Below are 24,255 nucleotides of genomic sequence, written 5' to 3'. Positions count from 1 at the left end.
CTGAAGTCATTGTATTCATTTTTGATATTAGTACCTTATGTCTAGATGCAGAAAAGATGTGGATTGCTGTCAGAGAATAGTTTCTTGGGCTTCTTTTCATTATATATTTTTGGGTCCTTGTTAATGAGAATGAAAATATACGTCTACTGTATTTATTGGACTACGAAGTTAGAAACTTTACTGTGATAATCATTATAGTCAATGTTCCTTTGATTTGCTCAGTTCTCTTCATACAAGCTGTGCTCAGTCAATGTTTATTAAATTGAAAAAGTAAACAGAGTCATTTATTTATAATATGAATTTACAAACATCTTCGTTCACCTTAACAAAGCAATGATTTTGTGTATAAGACCCAGTGACTGCAAAAATTAATTAATGGTTTTAAATATTCACACGACATAGTTTCTCCGTGGAATGGCTCACACACCAGCTTCTGTGTCACTGAGAGCATTTAGAAGACCACATGCAATTGAAAATCAACTCCCTGCTCTTGCAGTCAGATTGGCACCAGAAGTAGTCCTTAAGCAATTTGAGCAACACAGGTGTGTACGTGTGTAATGACGCCCCTCAAACTCTTCACAGTTCACGCAGTGAAAATGAAAAGCAGTAAAATTCAAGGTAGAGAGCAGACTGTCTTTTCTTTTTTTTGAGTTTAAATTTTATTGTCAAAGTATCAGAAGAGTACTGACAATTTATGCAGCTACAATTTCTGTTCTGTATAAAATCCCTGTTTTCCCCATAGATTTCCTTTCCCAATAAGAGTTGGAGGCAGCTTTCAACGGAAAAATTATACTCTGAGGATACAAATTAAAATCGATTGCACCTGTGACTTGGGTACTTTTTTTTTTTTTGTAAGTTAAAATACAGTAAATCATGATGCATATTCATTCACTTGAAATAACTCACCTAATCCAGTTGTCTTCCTGGATTTGACATTTTCTTTTCTTAAGGCCGTCTCACTATCTTTACGCAGAAAGTGAGAAAGCACAGAGAGTAAATAAAGTTATTGAAGATCATTTAAATTTAGTGTTGATTCTTACCGTATTTCAATCAATAAATTTGGGAGTCAGTCAAACATTGAACATCCTCTTCTGTTTATTTTCATATTTTCCTTAAATTTCTTCTGATATGATTGGTTTATACGATGTTGATTATAAATACTAGATTTAAAATTAATATTTATTTATATTTGCATAATTTTATTTATAATTGAGGTCTCAAGTCTTTCTACAATTAAGACCAGAAGTCCACTGCTGTGAAACCAATACTTGTAAATTCAGCCATTTATCATCATAATTATTGGTTTGGGTGATAGAGTTGTGGAAGTTGAAACTTGAAATCTAACAAATAGTTCAGTTGTGAAAACAGGTAATAGCAGAGGCAAGTTGACCAGAAATCCACAAAGAAAGTAACTTATTGAGTACAAAATAATTCAAGACATCTCCATCTGAATTATTATATTAAATACTCCAGAAAAATTCCATTTTTACTACTCTTTTTTTAATCTCAAACCTATCTGCCTAATTATCCACCTATCTACCTACTTATCTACTAGATTTTCAGGAAATTATTTCAGAAATCGTTATTGGGTAATAACACTTCTGACTCTTGGCCTATATGGAAATGCCAATGTTTAGCTCCCTTAGGCTTGATTAATATTTTGTTTGGACAGAGAATTTCATTTCTTCTCAAAAGTTTTCATGACTTTCTTTCATTGTTCTAGTATCCTGCTTTTGATGAAAAGTTGGCAAAAATCTGATTCCATTTGTTTGTAGATAAGTCTTTCGGTTTTTGTGTGTTTGCTTGGGTCCCCAACTCCTTCCGCAATTTTCTTTTCATATTTGGAGTTCTCAAATTTCACTGGGTTATGCCTTGGTGTCCTTCCTTAGTTTTAGAAGATAGTGTGATATTTTATCCTTATTTCTTCACCATTGCTGCCCTTGTCTTCCCCTTTTGGAACACTTAGTTATCAGTCTCCTCGTGCCTTTGCTGTGCTTTCTGAGATGGTCCCAGGGCTCATGAGCCATGTCTTTTCCAACTCTTGAAATTTTTTTTCATAAATACTTTTCAGTAAAAAATCAGAAAGTATCCTGAAAACATAACTCTCATTCTCATTAATAAAAGTTCATATATCTTCATTTTGCTTCTCATAATTTTTATAGAAGATAAACAGCATATTAAATCAATTTAAAGTTCCTTTTCTATTTCCCTCACTCTGTCCTCAAAGGCAACTCTTCTCCTAAATTTGATATAAATTCTTCTAGTTAGTATTTATATATTTGCTAATTCTATCTTTCATAACCAATTCATTATATTATGTATTAATGTTGTAATAATGTATATATATTCTTCAGCAAAGCACCATTTTTATCTAAGATTATTTATTCAAAGCTTATCTATATTAGCAAATATATATTACATTTTATGTATAACATTTTATTTCATATTTTACACAACTTACATTTTTAATTTCCAAAAATATGTATTACATATATTTTATATCAAAATGCTTATTTTCATGGATGTGATATCACTTTGAGGATCTTTATTTTCCTTATGTGCATAGCCTGGTAACCTATTACTGTGTGAAACAAACTATCCTCAAAACCAGTGTTTTAAAGCAAGAATAATTTTGTCATCAACGATTTGCTCTTCGAGCAGAACTCAGCAGGAAGAGCTTGTCTTTGCTTTAATCAGCATTACCTAGTTTACTCCAAGGCTGGAAGTCAAATCACCTCCAAATTTGTTCATTAACATATCTGGCAATCAATGCCATCTGTCAGTGGGGACCTCAGTAGCGGTTGTCTATCCAAAAACATCAACATGGGCTCTTCATGTGGCCTCAGCTTCCTTAAAACCTGACATCTGGCTTCTAAAAGACAAGTATCCTCAAAGAGAGAAAGCCCGGTGGAAGCTGCATTGTCTTTCTAACCTGTCCTAAGATATCACTCAGTGTCACTACAGCTATATGCCATTTACAGTTTGGGACTCCAAAGCCCCTCCACCTCTTGACAGGGGAAGCCAAGGTTTGGGAAGAGGAGGCTGGACTGAAACATTACTATGGCCATTATGGAAAATATAGTCTGTCACAGTCTGCCTTCTCACTGTGACAGTTCTCATCCCTCCCACAGGCTAAATACAGTCACCTGTGTCCTAAGCCCCACCCCCCCCACCCCCCCCCAAAATCTTATTCCATTAGATAATCAGGCTCTGGTTGAGGTTCAGGATCGTGTCATCTAAATCAGGTCCAGGTGTGGGTGAATTTGTTGGGAGTGGTACACCAACTGCAGCTCTATCGATTTGCTCTGTCTGAAACCTGAACCAATAAGGCAAGTTATCTGTTCCTTGTATTCAATATACAACAGGGAGACAAGTATAAGAGGGCTGCAGTAGGGCTCCCACTTAGAAGGGGGAAACACGAGGCCTGCAGTAATCTCTGGTGCTATCAATCCTGAATTCCAGCTGAGTGCTGGTTGCCAGTTGCTCGTTTCCCTAATCACCACTCAGTCCTAATTCTGGGAAATGATCTCCATTGCTCTTTGCTCTGCCTTCTGATCTTTCGTTTTCATCTCATGAGTCATTCTCCCTTTCAGGTAAGAAAACATTCATGTTTGCAACTGAGCAGTTTTCTCAGCCTACTTTCTGCCCGTGGTACTTCAAGGGTCTAACTGCCTCTTCGTTTTCACTGTCTGTGTCTCTTTCGGTAGAAGCTAATATAATTTGTTTAAAAACTTTGTGCGTTTATATTGTTATAATACAATCCCTCAGACAAAAGCCACACTCAGAAACTTTTGAGAATAAGCTCTGCTTTACTCAGCACTTTAAGGAAGTACCATTGTCAGCTGGCCTTGACCTTTTCTTACAAGAATTAAAGCACTATTTTTTATCATCGTCTTGTATATGCGAACTGTTCTTTTCTTACAAGAATTCACGAATTATTTTTATCATTCTTCCTCTCTGTGCAAAATATTGATTCTATCAGTACTTTTCCTCTAGTTTTTGAAGTTTGACGGTGATGCTCCGGGGTACAGTTTTCTTTTGTTCATCTTGTTTGTTGTTCATTGAGCTTCTCAGCTTCAAATTCGGCCATTATTTCTTCAATTTTTTCTGCCCCATTTAACCTTTTTTCTTTCTAGACTCACTTGATATCGTTCTTCTTAGGCCATTGATTTTGCCCTACAGGACTCTGAGTACCCTTTACATTTGTTCTCATTCTTTTCTTTCTCTCTTTTGGTTCTTAAAATTAGATCAATTTATTGATATCTCTGAAATTTCACATTCACTTACTTCTCCAGCTTCCAATCTTCTGGTCAGCCCATTCAGTGAATTTTTCATTCCTGATATTGTAATTTTAACTTATAGAATTTCTCTTTGGTTCTTTGTTATAGTTTCTATTTTTCTGCTATTTCCCATCTGTTTGCTCATTTTGTCAATGTTTCCACTTAGGTTCTTAAATATACTTTTAGTATCTTTTAAAAAAAATTCTTGTGTGCTAATGCCTATATTTGTGTCATCATGGTGTCTGTTTTAATTGACTGATTTTTCCTTTGATTATATTTTCCAAGTTATTTATAAATTAGTGATTTTTCATCGTATTCTAGACATTTATAGTAACGGAGTCTGAGTTACATTGTCTTCCTTTAAAAGGTGTTGAGTTTTGTCACCTGCAGTCACATAACTTACGGGTAGCTCTTTGGATATGTTACATGTGGTCTTATTACTTGTTAAGGATAGTCTAATTTTATTCTTAGTCCCAGCGATTAATCTTTCTCTAGTTTGCCATCTTTACTCACCAGGTGTGGCTGTTCTGGAATCTACATTTAATCCACGAGTAATTAATTCCCAAAGCTCTTTAATCTCTAAGTAGAATGTAAGTCAAAATGCTCCCAGCTCTCAGCAATCTCTGTCTCCATTCACTTATCTGCTTCTGAGGGGCTGCAGTCTCCTAAACTAAGACTCTTCTCGTGAATGAGAAGCTCTCTGTCAAACACTTGTTGGGACCTCCAGACAGACTTCTGGCGCCAGCCTCTGCATTTTTCCTTATTTCTGGGGGATTGCATAACAAATCTTAGTGCTTCATCAGCAGTATCTAACTCCATTCTCTACCACCTCAACACAATGCATCCACTGTTTCTTCTTGTGCTCCACTTTCCACACCTGTGGTCCAGAAAGCATCCCACCCTCCACGCAGAAAGCCAGAATGAACATCAGACTCACCTCGTGTGTTACCCTTTCGCCATGATCATAGTCTTGAGCAGCCTATTGGTTCATAACTGGAAACAAAAGGATTGCCTTAATTACTTTGTCAAGTTTTCTAGTTACTTATAGTTGGAGGGTGAGTTTGGTATCAGTTATGCTGGAAGTAGAGACTATCACATACATAGATTTTAGAGGTGAAACTGTTATAGAGTTTCTGATTGAAAATGGCACATTTTTGAGTAAAAAAGAAATTATTAACTGTACAAAAATTCACAAAACTAAATAAGTTTAACGTCAATTGACATATTAAAATACCTCAATGACACTTTGTAAACTGGTAGCATTTATCTTCTAAAGTCATTAAAGCTTAATACCGTGCTAAGATTTTTGGACCTCTGTGCAGACACACACACACATTTGTATAGATACATACATATATACATATATGTGGATATTTATATCTGTATCTTCAAACAAGGAGTACACTAACATTTCATAATAGTGTTAAAAGCTAACAACCTGGATATCTGGATAATAATCCAAAAGAGGATGTGAAATGACCATGTCCTATTTATTTTTTAAGACTAGTATGTTTTGGACTATGACAATGTTGATATTTATTGGTATTTCTACCAAAAAAACAAAAAAAGATTTGCAGCTCTAATCCAGTGTAATTTGTTGTAGTATATCTTTTTCAAATGTATCTGTTATTTTTCAATGACTGGGAACATGAGGTTATTGTTTTGTGAGAATTTATGAGCTTTCAGATGCAATTATATCATGGTTGGAATTCCATTTATGTTAATTACAAAGTGTATATTCTTCAAATTACTTAAACTTTCTGAGCTTCTATGATCTCATTTTACAAGTAGAAGTAATAAATGATAGCTCAGATATTTCTTATTAAGATTAAATCAGGTAATGGATGTGAAAATGCCTGGTAGCGTGACTGGCAAAAATGGCACTGGTTAATTTTAACTTTCATCTTTGTATTGTGACAAATCAAGTTATTTTATAAATCATATGATAATTTCACATAGGTAGATCACGTCTGCAGGAATGACCTATTTCAATTCTTAATTTGTCTTCATTTTCAATGGCCGACCTTGTTTTATCTTAAAATATATAAACATCATTCTCGTATAATATTCACTCATACTATTGAACAACTTGTTAAATATCTTTAAAAAACCATTGAGAAGAGTCAATGGAGCTCTAGAGTTGTAAAATAGGAGTGATCCATTTTGTATACTGTGATACAGTGGACATCAGTAGGAAAGTGGATGTTTGTTGATAGGGTAATTGTTATTAGGTCCATACATTTTATGCCGATATAAGCTTTTGGCTGATGCTATCTGATATAATTCGATAAAACCATTGGCACATCTCTCAGGAATCTAAGACACAAAGTTTAAGCAAGCCTCGGTTACACAGTTAATAGCAGTGCAAGGATTTGGCATTAGAGCTAGAGCCTGCATTACAATTTTGCCATTTGTGTAAGTGCTAACATCTGTGGTAAGGGATATTTACAACTCTGGAATGCATGGAGAGGCACTAAGGATAAATCAGTGCATTTGGATAGACTGATAGAGGATCAATATTTTAGCTAAGACATTTGTGTTCAAAATAAATTTAGAGGTTTAGGTGATATGATTGCTACAATTTGGCAATTGAACTCTCTCTTTCCTGACAGAAGAACCTACAGGAGCGGTCTCTTCTTGATTCCAGTAACAAAAGAAGTAACACCATCTCATGCTCTATCAATTTTTTATTTACTCAGCAAAATTTCTCAGGGGCGGTAATTAATATTTAGGGCAGCTAAGATTCTTCAGTTTGTTTCAGGGTCCAGTTACCCCGCAGTTTATTTCCTTCCAATACACTTCCTACAAAAATATAAACATTTTTTACTGTAACTAAAAATTTGCATAGAAAAGCGGAGGCCAGCCCTGTGACCGAGTGGTTGAGTTCGCACGCTCTGCTTTGACGGCCCTGGGTTCCCCAGTTCGGACCCTGGGTGTGGACCTAGCACAGCTCATCAGGCCAGGCTGAGGCGTAGTCCCACATGGAAGAACTAGAAATACTTGCAGCTAGGATATACGACTATGCACTGGGGGGCTTTGGGGAGGAAAAAAATAGAGGAAGATTGGCAACAGATGTGAGCTTATGGCCAATCTTCCTCACCAAGAAAATAAATAAATAAAAAGAGATAAGATAAAACTATAGATTCCTATTTGGGGAGAAGCAGACTCTTAAAAAAAAATAAGAAAGATATGCAACAGAGGAGGAAGACATCACATTTCTACCAACTGGTATTTTTTGGCTCTGGAAGAGAGAAATATGAACAATAAGTAGATGTACTGAACTTGAGGGAAAAAGTCTTTTTCTGTGTCAAAGATTGAAATGTAAGCTGCAAGCATAATTCTGGTTTACTGCACATGTGCAGCAAATTTTTAAGGAACAAGAAGTTTATTATGTCAAGGACAGCATGAGTCAATGGTTTTAGGGGATTTAATAATAACCATGAAAAATCTGCAATATGATATATTGGCTGTGACATATCTCGCAAAGTGTCGTGCAGAACTTGCTGAATTGTGTCATGGAAGGCTGCAATCCTTAGAGCAGAGAAAGTTCTTTAAATGTAGGTCATTGTGTTCCTTTGTATAATCAGATAGAAGTAGCCAGAGAACTTTTCATGACGCTTCAGACAGGAAAATAAAAACCATATTATTAATTCATTTTAAGATACAACCCATAATAGTTACAGCATAAGTAACTATTATCTAAATGTCAGTTAATGAAGAGTATACCTTCAAAGTGCTTGAGGTTGAGTTGTTAATAATAATGTATTTGATATGAAAAAGTGAGCTATTCAAAATAATGCGTGAGTTCTATTTTATCTGTTCTGGAAAGTAGAGTGGTTTGAACACACAAGTTTGTCATGATGTTGACGGCGTTGTAGCGGCAGCAGTAGTACGGCAGCAGGAGTGGTGGCAGTAAAGCTAAAACCCACCGCTTATTGTGCATGGCATCTGTGTCAATCAGAGACATTTAATGTTGCCTTTCAGTATGTCTATCAAAGGCAGGGGAAGAGTCTGGGGAGAGGAGAAGCACACAGAGATTTGTTAGTGAACTGCAGCTGCTTTTTCTAACGGAAGTTACCAATGCTCTCAATATTGGTGTGTGGCTAAGAATTTTGGGCTTTGGCTGTGTAGAGGCCACTGTTGCAGGACAGAGATTCCAAAAGTTCTGACAGAGCTCGAATAAATATAGTAGAGATTTGCAGGTCCTCAAATGCACTGATAATTTTTTCTCAATTTATTTTTTAAATCTTGAAGTTGTGGGGCTGGCCCAGTGGTGTAGAGGTTAAATTCCCATGCTCCACTTTGGGGCCCTGGGGTTCTGGGTTTGGATCCTGGGCTCTGACCTACACACCACTCATTGGGTCATGCTGTGGTGGTGTCCCACATGCAAACAGAGGAAGATTGACACAGATGTTAGCTTAGGGACAATCTTCCTCAAGCAAAAAGAAGAAGATTGGTAACAGATATTAGCTCAGGGCCAATCATCTTCAACAGAAAAAAAAGTAAAAGAAAAAGAAGTGGTATTGGAAGAAACCTAAGAAGTCTAAACAGAAAGTGTATGAAAAGAATAAGGTCTTTTTTTAATATTCGTTCACTGCCAAAGACCCAAAGATTACAGTTTAGGACCTACCAGAAGAAGAGTTCCCATTGTACATATCAAGCTTTCTATTTCAAGAGTGTAGTATTTTTTCTTAGATTCTACATATAAGTAAGATCACATAGTATTTATCTTTCTTTGTCTGACTTATTTCACTTAGCACAATGTCCTCAAAGTCCATTCATGTTATTGCAAATGGTAGGATTTCCTTCTTACTCATGATTGAATAATATTCCTTTGTCTACATATATATACTCATTTTCTTTTTCCATTCTTCCATTGATGGACACTTAGGTTCTTTCCATGTCTAAAGAAACAGAGAGTAGAATGGTAGTTGCCAGGGGCTTGGGCGTGGGGGAAATAGATGTTGGTCAAAGGACACAGACACCCGGTTATTAGGGCTGAGGACCTAATATTCAGTGTGATGACTATAGTTAACCATATTGTCTTATAGACTTGAAATTTGCTAAGAGAGTTTATCTTAAATGTTCTTACCACGCACACAAAATATTATAATTATATGAAGTGATAGGTTAACTAACCTTATTGTGGTAATCCTTTCGAAATATACATGAGTATCAAATCATCACGTTGTACACCCTAAACTTACACAATCCTATATGTCAATTATATCTCAATGAATCTTGAGAAAAAAAAAAAAACAAAAGGCAGAATATTTTTAAAACAGACTCCAGCAGCATGCCCTGGGCATGCTGGCATGCCTTCCTCTATATGTGTTAATGTACTTCTTATTGAATAGAGAAAATGGAGCAATATAAATACAATAATAGCTTGATAAGCAGGAAAAAAGAAAAAAGAGAGAGTGTGCTTAGGTACATTCCGGGAAGAAAGATGAAACAGAGGTAGGATGAAGTCTTGACAAAAACTGAACCTGGGTTCGGATTGGCTCAGACACGATGGAATTAAAGTAGTCATTCTCCAGCAGGGGAAAGAGTGAACCTTTCTTGAAGAAAGGTAACATAACCTGGAGCCTTAAAAAGTTAAAAATAGTGTGTAACATTCAATAAAATTATTTCTAGACATGCTAAGTGACAGGAATATATTACCAGAAACAAGAGAAAAAGAAGATAACAGAAATGAAATCTAGATACTGAAATTATCCAGCAAGGACTTGAAAGGAGTTATCACCAATATGTTCAAGAAAATAGAGTAAATAAATGACCAAATAGATTAATAGATGGATAATTTCACCAGAGGCTTAAATTTAAGACAAATTACATGGAACTTTTTGAATGAAATATAATATCTCAAATAGAATATTAGACCCAGGAGAAAACAAAATGGTATCACTGGAAGAGAGTATGGTAGAGAACATTCAAACCAAAGCACAGTGAGAATAAGAAAAGGAAGAGAAAAGTCAACATAAGACCCATGTGAGAAAATGATGTCACAGAAAATCAGAGTCTAATTCACTTAGATTCTTACACAGACTGAATTAAACTGGATATTATTTCAAGTGTAATGAGAAGTGATTGAAGACTTTTTAGCTCCAGAGTAAATGACCAGATACATATTTTTGAAGATTGCTCTGGCTGCTGTGTAGGTAATAGGCAGGGAAGGCCATTTAGGAGGCCCCCGTGGAGTACAGCTAAGCCATCGGAGTGATTGGGATTACAGACTAGTGATGCAGGAATTAATCAGAAACAATTTGAAGGTTGAGTTTAAGAGATTGAGTGGATATAGGAGACAAGGAAAAAATAGGATAAAAATGCTCTAGAAAGTTGTGAGAGTATTTCTTCATGAAAGAGTCAGAGAGTTAATGCATTTTAATGAATAATTTAGGGAATGGTGAAACCTAAATAACAATTTGTTTAGTTTTGTTGCTTTGCTTGATTTGAAAAACTATATTTCTATAAATTTTAATTAAGATCTTTGACTATTTAAATCTATTCTTTGTTTTAGATTTTATTTTCCTTTCATTTGTGCTTAGTATTTATGCATTCTTTATTTGAAGAACTCCGGATGTCTTCTTGATTCCGTAATCTCTGTGTCTGTCGTCATAACCATTTTATATTCACGTCAAGAATTATACCATATGTGTGTGTAATACATACCTAGTGTTTATCAGAGATCCCATTAAGATAATCCATTGGTAATGTAAAAAAGGGGCATTTGACTTTTAAGGTGTTCATTTTTTATTGCTCTTTATTTTTCCTATCAATATCTATAGCCTTTTTTCTTGTACTAGCTATAAATCAAATACACCTAAAAATACTATTTCTTTCATCCACAAATGTCATTGTATTAATGCCAATCAAACTGCCTATAATATTGTCTCCTGACTCTTCACTAAAATGGTGAAAGTCAGTTGTGACTTGAAAAAAAAATACAAAAAATAGGAAGACCCTAGGAATGAGAAGAATACTGACACTCTTATTATTTCCACTATCTGGATGGAGAAATAGGAGATGAGTTAGAGAGAAAAGAGAGTAGATCAGGGAAGAAAGGAAAATTGACAGAAAAAGTGAACGGGAACCTAAACAGAAAGCTCAAAGATTGCACTAACCTAGCAGGCATGTCTGTGTATTTGTGTGTATTTTAGGCATAAGATATGATGTGATAAAAGGAACATTAAAAAGGACCCCTGCCCGAACAATTTTTTCAGGCTAAAGTTCCCCTATTAGAAGTCATTTATATAATTCTATGGGAAGCTTTATGCTGTGTCTAATATGAGATGCAATTCACAATGAGTACAATAAATACAATAATTTGGCCCTATTTTCCAGGCCTTGGTATAATAAAGGCTTTCCTGCTGTCCCCATTATCACATTAGCTCGGATTAGTTCGTCTATTCATTATCTGCCAAGTAGGAGATAATTGGGTCTAAGATAAAGGAAGCACGTATGTTTTATTGCAGGCAAAAGGCCAAATAAGCTCCACGTCTTGAGGTTGTGCCTTAGACAGACCCCCAGGAGGCGAGGCAGGGGTTTCCAGGCACTTTTATGGGGCTGATGGACAAAGTCTGCAATCGACAATTGTAGGGAAGATGCAGAAGCTCAAAGACATATTTGACTAGCTGAGAATTTTGGCTTTTTGCAGCCCTGATAATGAATATCACGGAAGGCTGTAGCCTGTTGTTCCAGAATTAATTTTAACACTTCTATAGAGGTCAGCCTCAATAGTGAGAGAGCTCCCGGATCGGGGCAGAAGCAAATTCTTCAGGAGGTTTGATGTCTTTGGACTGTAATCTGAAGCACAGGCTTTGCTGCAATTTAATGCAGTTATTTTTTCCCTTTCATATCAGTTTCTAAAAGCACTAGCCCCAGATGGAACTATTTCCCTCCTGTCTCTGTTGCAAAAGAATGTGATTTGAGTATCACTCCAACTCTAGCAGTAATCAGCTATACCTCAAATATGAATGTGCTCGAAGAAGTTGCAATTACAGTGAAAGAAAATCATAGTTTGAAATAACTTTCAAATAACATTTGAAAGTAACTATGCAATAATCATATGGCAAATATGCAGCTCTCTGAATCAACGTCTCTATCTAACACTAAAAAGAATCTAGCCACAAGAGGCCTGCGCAACCAGAAATATATAATGTCTGTATATGAATACATGCCTTTTTCTATAACAACAACAAATAAACATGCTAACTTTGCTACTATAAACCATTAAAAGGTGGAGATAGATTAATTAATTTAGCATTCTATGAGTATCTGATTATGTATCTAAAAATGTCTTCTCTAGGTTTTGTAAGTACTTGGGCCTATGCTATTTTCACATTACCTCAATACACTCATCTTCCATGTCTCATCACTCCTTTCTTCTACTGTGCGCCTAATCTGCAGTATAGTCTTTCTGAAAATTCAAATCCAACGGAGATATTCCTCCATTAAAAATCTGAGATGGTTCACTATTGATCTCAGATCAAGTCCCAACCCCTCATTATGGCTTACTTGCTGTTATATGGTTATTTACGATATTCCCTACTTTTGTCTGTGTGGGCTCATCTCTCACCTTATACTCTAGCTCAAGGCATCTTGAACCTCTTCTTCTGTCCTGTTTTGCCTTAGGTATAAAACTAAAACCCTTACACATATGGACTCACACAAATAGACACTGTAGTAGGGGTGGATGGAATAGTTCTCTATGCAACCAGTGTTAAATTGCAGCGTGGGCTTAGCCAGAACATCCACTGTAAACCCAAGACAGATTAAATGCACTGATACCTACATACACACACAGAGACAAGCGCATATCTTGTTAAGGAGAGAAAAGGCAATACATATGTTATGCTTATATAGATTAGCCACGATGTAGAGAGGGATCTGTCCTGTTTGCTCACCTTAGTAAAATGCCTGATTGTAGAAGGCCTTCAGAAAACATTGTTGAATGAATGGATTAAAATTAACGCCAAAAATTTCTAGCTCAATGTATGATGCTGTGCCTTTCATTTCGATTATGTTAACAGACCCCTCAATGTGTTGGGAAAGCCTGCTCTGCTGTTAATTTTCCTCTTCTCAGCTTTGTTGATTTTAAACTCATGCCTAAGGGGCAAAAATGTAAACATTAAAAATACAGAAAAATCTAACTAAACGTCAGTGCACTTTTTATTTATCTCAATTTCCAAGTATTTCTTCTATTCTTGTCAAATATGTAATTAAAAATAATGATGAGAATGTTTTCGATATTCTGAATAAGAAAATATTACATTGCGTGTGCATTGATGTATGAAAAGCATGCTAAATATTTGATATAAAATTTCATTCTACAAATATATGTCATTTCAAAGCCATATAATTTTTCTTTAAATTATTTCCAGTCATGGAAATTCACTTTGTGCAAGGTCTTTTCTTTCTTATGGGAAAAGGCACCATTTATTTATTAGATTCTAAGATTTTGCTGTTTATTTTAATTTAGAGAAGAGGTCCAGCCAAATCCAATGAGAAAATACTCTTTCTGTGGATTTTGTTACACAGTCTGTTAAATCACAGTGTTCTGCAGACAGTTAAATATGCATTTTTCTCAAAATAATTCTGTCGTTTCATTCTGTAGAAGTTGGGTCTCTTTGGGGACGTTCATCCCAAGTCCAATAGCTGTTCATTCCTTCTAAGTCTGTCAGGGTAAGTAAAATATTTAACTCAATCCATGAACTTTTAGAAAAATGGTTTCCACATATCAAGAAAATTCGGAGCCCTTTGTTACGGATGTATCGTTTCCTCGTTAGCAGAACAGATACTCAGCAAATACGAGTTCAGTAAATTCATGAATGAGGGCAAATGATGATGGTAGAGAGCCTGGGGTCAGATGGACCAGTGGTGGATAATCAGCTTGTTACATGTTAGCTGTGTGCCCTTAAAACTTGCTTCTCTTATCCTAAAATGGGCAAAATTTATGGGGTGGTTTTGAGTTTTAAAAAAGATAGGCAAAATACAGAGGGTGTCTTAATTATTAAAGTGGATGATACATGAGAAGCGTTTAGAACCGTAGCACAGAGTAGGTTTCATAATGTTTATTACTATCAATAGTATTATTATCCACCATATGTGTATATTCAAATCAGCTCTTAGGCCACCTCTTTAGTCTCATTTTCTAAACCGTTACTGTAGCCGCCCCTGACACAGGAAGGGTTAATAATCACTGGAAAAAGCTTGCCAACAAACTGTGACCCGGAGGTGAGAAGGCCGGTTAGCCAATGACGGGTAAGACCCCCTGGGGGGCAACCTAAGCCAGGCGGCGGCCGCCCGGGGGCACAGATGGAGAAACGATATCGATATCGGGAGCAAGAGGGACCGTTGCCTAAGAGACCTTGCCTGCTCTGAGATAAAAATATAGGAGCACAGCAACAACATGATAATATCAAAACAGAGGCCAAGAGAGGGCTCCTTGAGAAATCACTAAGAATTCTTGGCATTCGCTAATTACTTCATCCAGAACACCTGTGTATGTTTAACAGATGTAAGCTGTGTATATATTGAAACGCTGGTTATAATAAACTCAGAGTGGCCATCAGCCCTCTCCGCATCTATCCTGATGTGTACATTGGATTGCGACACCGACAGTTACAATGCAAATGATTTGGAAGAGATGTGGGATTGGTGAGACAGACAGACCTTGAGGAATCTCTCAGATCACAGCACATGACCAGGCGTAGAGCTGGCATTGAACCCAAATTGCTTTGGCTTCAGAACATTGCCGTGCTTTCTGTTCTGTCTGAATTCCCTCATCGTACCCAGGGTTAAGGACCACAACTTCTGGGTGGTCTGGTTGAGCTCCATTTCCACCCTTCACAGGCAATAAGAGATTTCAGAATCTTCTTATCTATGGTCTGAGAGATATTAGGGGTAGGTATCTCTATTCATGGTAGGGGCAGAAACCAGAGGCTCATGGGAACTTTGGAACCTGAGTAGGAGGGCCTGAGCAAATTAGGAAACACAAGCAGAACTGGAGTCTCTTCCCTCAGTGGCCTAGGAAGAAGTAGCTGATATGTTTTCTGTGAGTCTTGGGGGTATTACCAAACTTTTCTTAGCCTCAGTTTTTCATCAGAAATTGTGTGTTTCCTTAAAGCTCTAAAATACTTCTGACTATAACATTCTAGGAGATCAAACCCCAATCCAACACAGATAATGTAAAAGAAATCATGTGGAAGAAGCATCAATAAACAGCCTCCAATGTGCTCATACGATAATGTTCACACTTGATGGTACAAGGTACATTGATGCAGGACAAGATTCTGGAAAGAGAAAGCTGTTGAGAAACACATTCCGGCTGGTGAAACTCAGAAAGACCTGATAACGAATGTGTCAAAATGCTTTTTACTGTTTTCCTTTAAACAGCACCTCTGGCCTGATTTCTTTGAAATCATTGGAAAGAGAAACTATTCTCTCAAGTTGATAGCAATGCCTGAGGGGAAGTTGGAGAAAGATCTAAAATCTTGACCATGAGCCCCAAGGAATATACATTTTTAATCAAGGACGAGGTGTGGGTAACATTATTGCTACTGCAATGCCAGGATACTTAAGTTTTAAAGCAAAAAATCCCTGGAGACCTGCTGACAGCACTAGCCTTGCTGCTCATCCCTTCTATGCATTTAGACCAAGGCTTTTTGCAAGTGCACAGAGTCCAGATTGTGTCATGTGGGGAACCCCAGCAAATGGTCACTTGTGATTAATTAGTCACAAAATGTCATCCTCACACTTTTCAAACACAGGGGAAAACCATTCTTTCAAGAGGGAAAGCTCTCCTGAAAGGAAACAATGCACAGAAGGAGGTTTGCTTATGTAATAACACCTTCTTCATGACCTGCTTTTCCTGCTTCCGTTGGAAAATTACAAAGAGCCACAGGATGTTTGTTAAAACATTCCTATCCAATCTTGTTTGAAAACAAGTAATAGGAAAAATAGTGATTTCCTGACAATGTCCGTAATTTTGTATCAGTCAAGAAAGCAGTGAATACTAGAATAGTAGAAAGAATTCCCCTGAATTCCGTAGGGGAAGACCAAAATTTCACATTTTTATCATATATTTATAGGAGATGTCCAAAGATGACTCGTGTGACTTTAATGTTAAATTTGATATTCAAATATATTTTATAGGTATATTGACAAACACTGTATTCCCAAGAGACACACACTTTGAACCTTCCTCTTTCAAATGAGAGCAAGAAAATAAATCGAAGGTGACAATATCCACTATATTAATCATCAGTGATGTCTGATTCCTCTCTATTCAAATTCTTTAAGTAAATTTTTGATTTCCTTTTAATTTGATGTATCATGAAAACACTTTAATAGTTTTAGAACAGGTTGGCAAACCGATTTATTTTTAGTATTGCATGTCCTTATTAGTGATCAGCAGATTTCATAAAAAGCTACATCCCCAGTTTAATGCTGTTGATATGGCTGCAAGATGGTTGTTTCTGTCAAGATAATCTGTCTTAAAGCATTAGATTCGGTAATTAAGTAATTGCTGTCCTTTTTTGTGTGTGTGATTTTTATGCATATTAATTTTAAAATCTACATTCCTTCCAACACTCATCCAAACTAATCAAACAATCTACTTCTACAACAAGGTGACATTGGAAATGGGAAGGGTAAGTCTCAAAATATTTATAAAGTACCATACAAACAGGTGAATGTCTCTTTCAACTCTGGAAAGACTTTAAACTCTCTAATTCCTTCCTTCCTGTCTATAAAATGGGGATATAATGCCTATATGACAGGATTGCCATTAGGATTAAGTGAAATTTTGTACTATATTTGAGGCAACAAGCGAAAGCCCTGTCAGCGATAGTCTGTCACATACACACAGCAGCTCCTACTATTGTTATTAACAAGATTAGAATTGTCTTTCCCTCCTTTTTATTTATTCTCCTTTCCTTTCTCCTTCTCCTTTGACGTCTTTCTTCTTATCAAAAATGTTCCAGGGCTGGTCTCGTGGCGCAGCAGTTAAGTTTACACATTCCACTTTGGTGACCGGAGGTTCATTGGTTTGGATCCCCAGTGAAGACCTACACGCTGCTTGTCAAGCCATGCTGTGGCAGGTGTCCCACATATAAAGTAGAGAAAGATGGGCATGGATGTTAGGTAAGGGCCAGTCTTCCTCAGCAAAAAAAGGAGGAGTATTGGCAGCAGATGTTAGCTCAGGGCTAATCTTCCTCAAAAAAGAAAAAAAAAGAAAAGAAAATTGTTCTTGGCTATGAATATACCAGGATGAAGAGGGAAAAGAGATGTCACTTACTCCCAGAAAAAAGTTTACTCAGCCCCTAGTGACAGGGCATGTCTATGGTCAAAAAGATTAAAAAAAACTACTGGTACACTTGGTGGAAAAGTAAGTAAAATTTACATTTGCAGATATAAAACTACTAGAGAAAGAAATTAAACAGACAGAATAGAAAATTGCAAATAATTACTTCACTTACAATAAGATGTAATTTATGAGCTCATGAAGCCAGACTCTCTGTATGTGTGGTTAACTAAGATACAGGTTATAGCTCATTTTCCCAAAACTTTACATTTTTAAGACATTTAAAGCACAACCACTTGTCATAATAATGAAGCAAGAGATATTTTCATAGTCTCCATTTTAGAGACTGAAACACAGAATAATTTAATTTCTTCAAAGCTTGCTCTAAACTAAGTCAATATTATAGAGTCTTTACTAATCTTTAAAAGCTGCCCATTTCATTATTTTCAAGCTAATTATTTCTCAATAAAGTTTATCTTAGTAAAAGTCTGTATGGATTTTTCATAATTTCCCACAGTTTCATGGTTAAAGAGTCTACTTCTGTCAATAAGATGTGATTTTCATAGTTAAATTGAACTAAATAATTAACTATAAACTAGTTAAATACCGTGTGCTAGAAACTAACCAGACTCAGAATCATTGTTTCTTTAGGATTTAAGAAAAACTTGCATATGAATAAATTCCACTAATCTTTAAGAAAAATCTTCAGTAAATAAACTGCATGCCTGATCTATTTCTGACTGCTTGGTTTCTCTGCATAAAAAATAACTTTATATGCATTTGCAAGTTCCATTTTTTGCCATAATGTTGCTAAATATACCGTGTTTTCTTCCTTAGGATTATGCTCTTTAAAACCAAAGTTTATGTTATCTCTAAATTTAATACAAATAAATTCATTTTACACCAAATTAAAGGTAACAAGGTAATGACAGTCTTTGACATTCCTCACAGCTTCCCCTCTGAAGAGTGAGTCACTTTAAGAATGTTTTTATGCAAAGCATACATTTTGTTGCTTTTATAGGTGAATGAGTAACCAATTTAAGCTGATTAGTGAATAATTATGAATTGCTTACAGATCAAGTCTCATTTAATATTTTCAAAGAATCGTAAGATAGAAACAAAATTTTATCATATTCTTCTGGTGATAAATTAGGGAAGCCAATGATTGACTTACGAGTTTGAGGATATTTTTATCATTATCTCTGACAAATAGGAAGCACCATTTAACCAATAGCTTATCAAGTGTAAACAATCTTAGAAATCTAGGAACAAGAGACCTCTCTATATTTCTCTTGTATGTAACAAATTGTTTCACCAATAAATATGATAGACAGGAACCTGCAGTGTGGCGGATCAGAATTTGCTTCCCCAAAATCTGTTTCTTTGGCTTGATTGTTTCTAAGAACAAAAGACTCAGAAAGAAACTTTGACTTTCCCTCTACCTGCCTAAAAGAATTTAGGATAGAAGGCCTGTTCCAGGAAAGAACTATCACCATGGATAACTATAGTATAATGTGAACCAGGTGTGGTGGACAGGGAGGAACCTAGCAAGGCCCATTTGGTCAGAGTCCTCCCCATGTCCCATTGTCACTGCAAGGCATGGCAAACATCTGTTGACCAAACATTTGCTTTTCCATCGTTATGTGAATTGCTTTCCTCCTCTTAGAATTCTAAGACCACTACCCCCAACGTCCTCTTTTGTTGTTAGCTGAAGATAGCATTTAAGGTGGTGGCTTTGGCCATTTTGGTGAGTTACTCAGTTTTCCTGGGTTTAATACATACATATTATTACTTTGGTTGATTTTCTCTTGTTATTCGTCTCCTGTCACTTTGATTCTGAGACCAGCCAGAAGAAGCTAGATGATCCAGGAATATGCCTTCCTCTCCTACAGCAGCTACAGATGCATTTCTTGTTTTTTCGTGTTTAAATATAGAGAAATATCAATCAATATTTTGAAGTTATCACCACCATCATGATACCTGCCACATATTGGAGTGTCCATGATATATTTAGTCATTGTGTTTGAACCTTTATATCCATCTCATTGACTTGACACTGCTTATATGTTTCTAAGAAAGGATTTCTGGTGAGAAGTATCTGGTATCTTTTTACATATCAGCATAACTATATAAAATCATGGAATTCAGAGGCAAAGAATGTCTTGGGTCCTATTATTTCAAATTTTATATATATATATATATATATTTTTTTTTTTTTGAGGAAGATTAGCCCTGAGCTAACATCTGCTGCCAATCCTCCTCTTTTTGCTGAGGAAGACTGGCCCTGAGCTAACATCTGTGCGCATTTTCCTCTACTTTATATGTGGGATGCCTGCCACAACATGGCTTCCCAAGTGGTGCCACGTTCGCACCTGGGATCTGAACCAACAAACCCTGGGCCAGCCGCAGAAGCAGAATGTGCGAGCTTAACCACTACACCACCAGGCTGGCCCCTCACATTTTATATTTATTGGTGATGAAACTGAGGCCTGCAGAAATGATAGGGCATTCCAGAGTAAAATGTCTAGAAAATGACTGATTCTAGTTAGAACTTATTTCTTCTGATGCCTAGGTCTCTTTCCTTCTTCAACATAGTTTCCTTAATTATATTGAAATATAAGAAGCTCGTGGTGTGCAACTGTAATATTATGATTTATATAATAAGAAATATAGGTTTGGTCTTTGTCCCTGTTTCTGGCACAGAGCTCCTAAAAACTTTGGAGATTCCTAAGTGATGAGAGCTATACAGATATCTTTTGTATGTGCATGAGGTGACTTTTGGACTGCATCTAAGGACGGAGACTGGTTGCCAGGAGAACCAACCATGTGATTAGAGGATTGGAGATTTCAGTCCCCGCTCTCACCCCCAACCTTGGGGAAGGGGAGAGGAGCTGGAGATTGACTCAATTGCCGGTGGCCAATGATTTAACCAATGATGCTTATGTAATGAAGCCTCCATAAAAACCCGGGAGGATTGGGTTCCGAGAACTTCTGAGCTGGTGAATACATGAAGGTGCTGGGAGAGTGGTGTGCCCAGAGACGGTACAGAAGCTCCATGCCCCTACCCATATACCTTTGCCCTGTGCATCTCTTCCGTCTGCGTGTTTATTTCTATCCTTTAGCATATCCTTTTATAATAAACTGGTAAATGTTTCCCTGAGTTCTGTGAGCTGCTCTAGCAAATTAATCAAGCCCAAGGAGGGGGGTCCTAGGAACTTCTGGTTTATAGCCACTTGGTCTGAAGACAGATAACAGTCTGAGCTTGCAACTGTCCTCTGATGTGCGGGGGCTTGGGGTGGTCTCGTAGGAGTGAACCCTTAGCCTGTGGAATCTGATGCAATCTCTTGGTAGATAGGTGGCCAAATTGAGTCAAATTATAGGACACCTAACTCATATTGCAGAGAATTGCTTGGTGTGGAGAAAAACCTCCACACGTTTGGTGACCAGAAGTGAGCAGTCCTGTGTGAGTGTGGTAGTAGTGTGAGAGTCAAGGAGACACACAGGGAAGAAATCCAGAGGAGACAGACTGAACTGAGGTTTTCTCTACAACAGGAGGGGAAACCTGAGGTTTTCCTTTACAGCGTCTGTGTTAGTGTTTGTCTGTATCTGTGTGAACAGGGATAAACAGTCTTCTTCCTTAGCAAGAAGCTCTATGGCCGATGTTAAGGACCAGAAATTCTCAAAGACGCCTGTGAATGAAGACATGCAGAGGGGAAGCAGGCACCAAGAATTCCTTCTTGTTGTGTCAGCTCTAACATGGCTTCACAGTAACTGTTAGTCCACCCGGATCGTTCAGTCTGTGTGAACTTCGAGACAAACTCAAAATAGTTGGACAGTGGACACTTCAAATTTCCTAATAGGTGAATAGAAGTAGAATTTTATTTCAAGATAAAATACACCATGAATTATTCACATTGCTACTTCCACTCACGACTACAGAGATTTTATTTAACCTCAATAATCTTATGTCTGTATTTCCTTTTTCCACACCAGAAACTCCAATTCTCAAGACTCCAGTATAATTACTCATTTACTTTATCTGACAATACCCATTTAGTAACATTGGTATAAAAATACCAACCCTACCACCAACAAAAGAATTACTGAAAAGAGTTGAAGATTTTTCCTTTATTTGTATCTTTAGGGCATATGCCACTAAAGAGGCGTGATGAAATTACTGTACCTTAAACTCTTAAACTGACATGAAATAGTTTCTCTTTGGGTGGTTATGCCACTAATTTAATACACATGTTCACTTGGTTAATTTTATTTTCAAAATTTAGGGATTGCTTTTTTGTTTAATTTTGTTGTACAACTGTGTAAAATATTTACAAGGTTCTGAAGTCAAATCTAGAAAGTGAAGTGTATTTAGAGAGTGTTAGATTCTATGTCTATCTCCCCAAGGCTGGTTCTTTCCTCCCCCATAGGTAACTATTATTTTTAAATTAAATTTTTGATTTATTCCTCTATTAAAAGATAAGCAAATGTGTATCTGTATTCATTTCTTTTTCTCTCTTTTATATAGACAGCTGCGTATTAGATATACTTTTCTCTGACTTTTTAAAAATTTAATACAGTCTCGTATACTCACTCAGTGGCAATATATAGATTTCCTATTGTTGTTTTTTTAAGTAACAGCTTTACTGAGATATAATTCACATTACGTAAAACCAATTATTTTATAATATGTACTTTAATGGCTTTTAGTATATTAATAGAGTTATGCAACCATCCACCGCTATCTAATCTCAGAATATTTTCATCACTCCCAAAAGAAACCCCGTATCCATTCGCAGTCACTCCCTATTGTCCGGTATCCCCAGTTCCTAGTAATCACTAATCTGCTTTCTGTCTCTATGAATTTGTCCATTTTGATCATTTAATATGAGCTGAATGATATGTTATATTGTGAGTGGATTCAACTTGGCGTAATCTTTTTGAGGTTCATCTTTGTTATAACATGTATTAGTACTACGTTCCTTTTTACTTCCAAAGAATATTCCATTGCATGCCTATACCACATTTTCTTGATCCATTCATCGCTTGATGGGCATTTATGTTGTTTCCAGTTTTCAGTTACTCTAAATAATGCTGCTATGACATACATGTACGAGTTTATCTGTGTACGTATGCTTTGAATTCTCTGGGTGTGTACCTGGAACAGAATTTCTGGATCATATGGTGTCTCTATGTTTAATATTTTGATGAACGGCTAAACTTTTTCGAAAGTGGATGTGCCATTTTACAGTATATACGGTTTCGATTTCTTTGCGTTCTCACCAGCACTCATTATATTACCTTTCTTTTAGACTATAGCCATCCTAGTGGATATGAAGTGGTTCCACAATGTGGTTTTAACTTACATTTAGCTAATGGTTAATGATGTTGAACATCCTTTCATGTCCTTTTAGCCATTTGTATGTATTCTTTGAAAACATGTCTATTCAAATCTTTTGATCATTGTTTAAGAGAGTTATTTATCTGTTTATTATTGAGTTGTAAGCTTTCTTTATATATTCTGGACACAATGCCCTTGTTAAAAAATTTACTTGAAATTATTTTCTCGGATTCTGAGAGTTATCTTTTCACTTTCTTGATAGAGTTTTATAGTTTTAGCTCCTACATTTAGCTCTGTTATTCATTTGGAGTTAATTTTATCGTATTGTGTGAAGTAGGGGTCCAGCTTCGTTCTTTCGTTTGTGAATATCCAGTTGTCCCAGCACCATTTGTTGAAAGACTATTTTTTAACAGTTTTTTCAAAGCTCACTTAGCCTAAGAAGATAGCCTAAGAGACATCCTGAAATTCTCAGGTGGAATCAGAACTCAGCTCGTTGCTGAGCACAGCCTGAACTTACCAGTATACTTATTCCTGATCCTTATTATTAAAGGAACAATACCCATGGTTTGAGGTTAGATAAGACAATAAGTACACATAAAAGAAGACTTTGCTAAAATATTTATCGATTACATTACTACCAAATAAGGCAACTTGCATAAATTTGCTTAAAATATATGACTCTAGAGACATGACTACATACTTTTTCAGAAATTGCAGGGGCACCTTTAAAAAAAGCACACTGTATTTTTTCTGAAACCACCTTGATGAGTGGAATGCACTTTACACAGAAGATTTTAGCATGAAAATATAAAATAAACATGATATCCATTTGCCATCTGGTGTGTTGTAAACATATCGTTGTTTACCCTTTTCAGAAGCCCTAAATGAATTTCGTAACTGCCTCATTATCTGTAATATGTGGTACATCCATGGCCATTCTGGAGATGATAACACGTGGCTTCTTTAACAAAACAAAAAGCAAAATGAAGAGATGAGGGAAGCCATCCAATGAACCTATATGCATTTGTATATGGAGAAAGATGTCTCTTGAAATAATACCGGCTGAGGTTCCACTGCAGCTTTAAGCAACGTAACTAATGTCATTGGCTTCACATCTGTAAGTGTGTCACTGAGACTATAAAGCATACTTTGCTAAAAATAAAATTAGAGACAGAGCAGAGTTTAGCAATAAAAGGTGATTGAGATGTGTCTCCACTGCAGTCTTCCTCTATTACCTTAATTCTACTCTCCTGTCTTTTCAGAGGGGTATAGAAGGGCATGATAAAATGCAGACCATTGTCGAGAGAGCCACTTTAGCAAGATATTCTCCT

At 36.4% G+C, this 24,255-nt stretch overlaps 1 long non-coding RNA gene across 2 annotated transcripts in view; it reads right to left on the bottom strand.

The window, feature by feature from the left end:
- LOC138920413 (uncharacterized) overlaps window positions 1-24,255 on the bottom strand; it is an 81,950-nt gene that overhangs the window by 52,576 nt on the left and 5,119 nt on the right. The window contains exon 2 of one of the 2 annotated variants that reach the window (XR_011431561.1): window positions 5,218-5,273. The exons of the other annotated variant lie outside the window; for it this stretch is intronic. This is a non-coding gene — a long non-coding RNA (uncharacterized lncRNA). The remainder of the gene's footprint in view (window positions 1-5,217; window positions 5,274-24,255) is intronic. 2 annotated transcript variants of the gene reach the window in all.

The sequence above is a fragment of the Equus caballus genome, chromosome 23 (assembly GCF_041296265.1).
Source record: "Equus caballus isolate H_3958 breed thoroughbred chromosome 23, TB-T2T, whole genome shotgun sequence".
Classification (NCBI taxonomy): Eukaryota; Metazoa; Chordata; class Mammalia; order Perissodactyla; family Equidae; genus Equus; species Equus caballus.
This window is presented reverse-complemented; position numbering and strand designations above follow the sequence as displayed.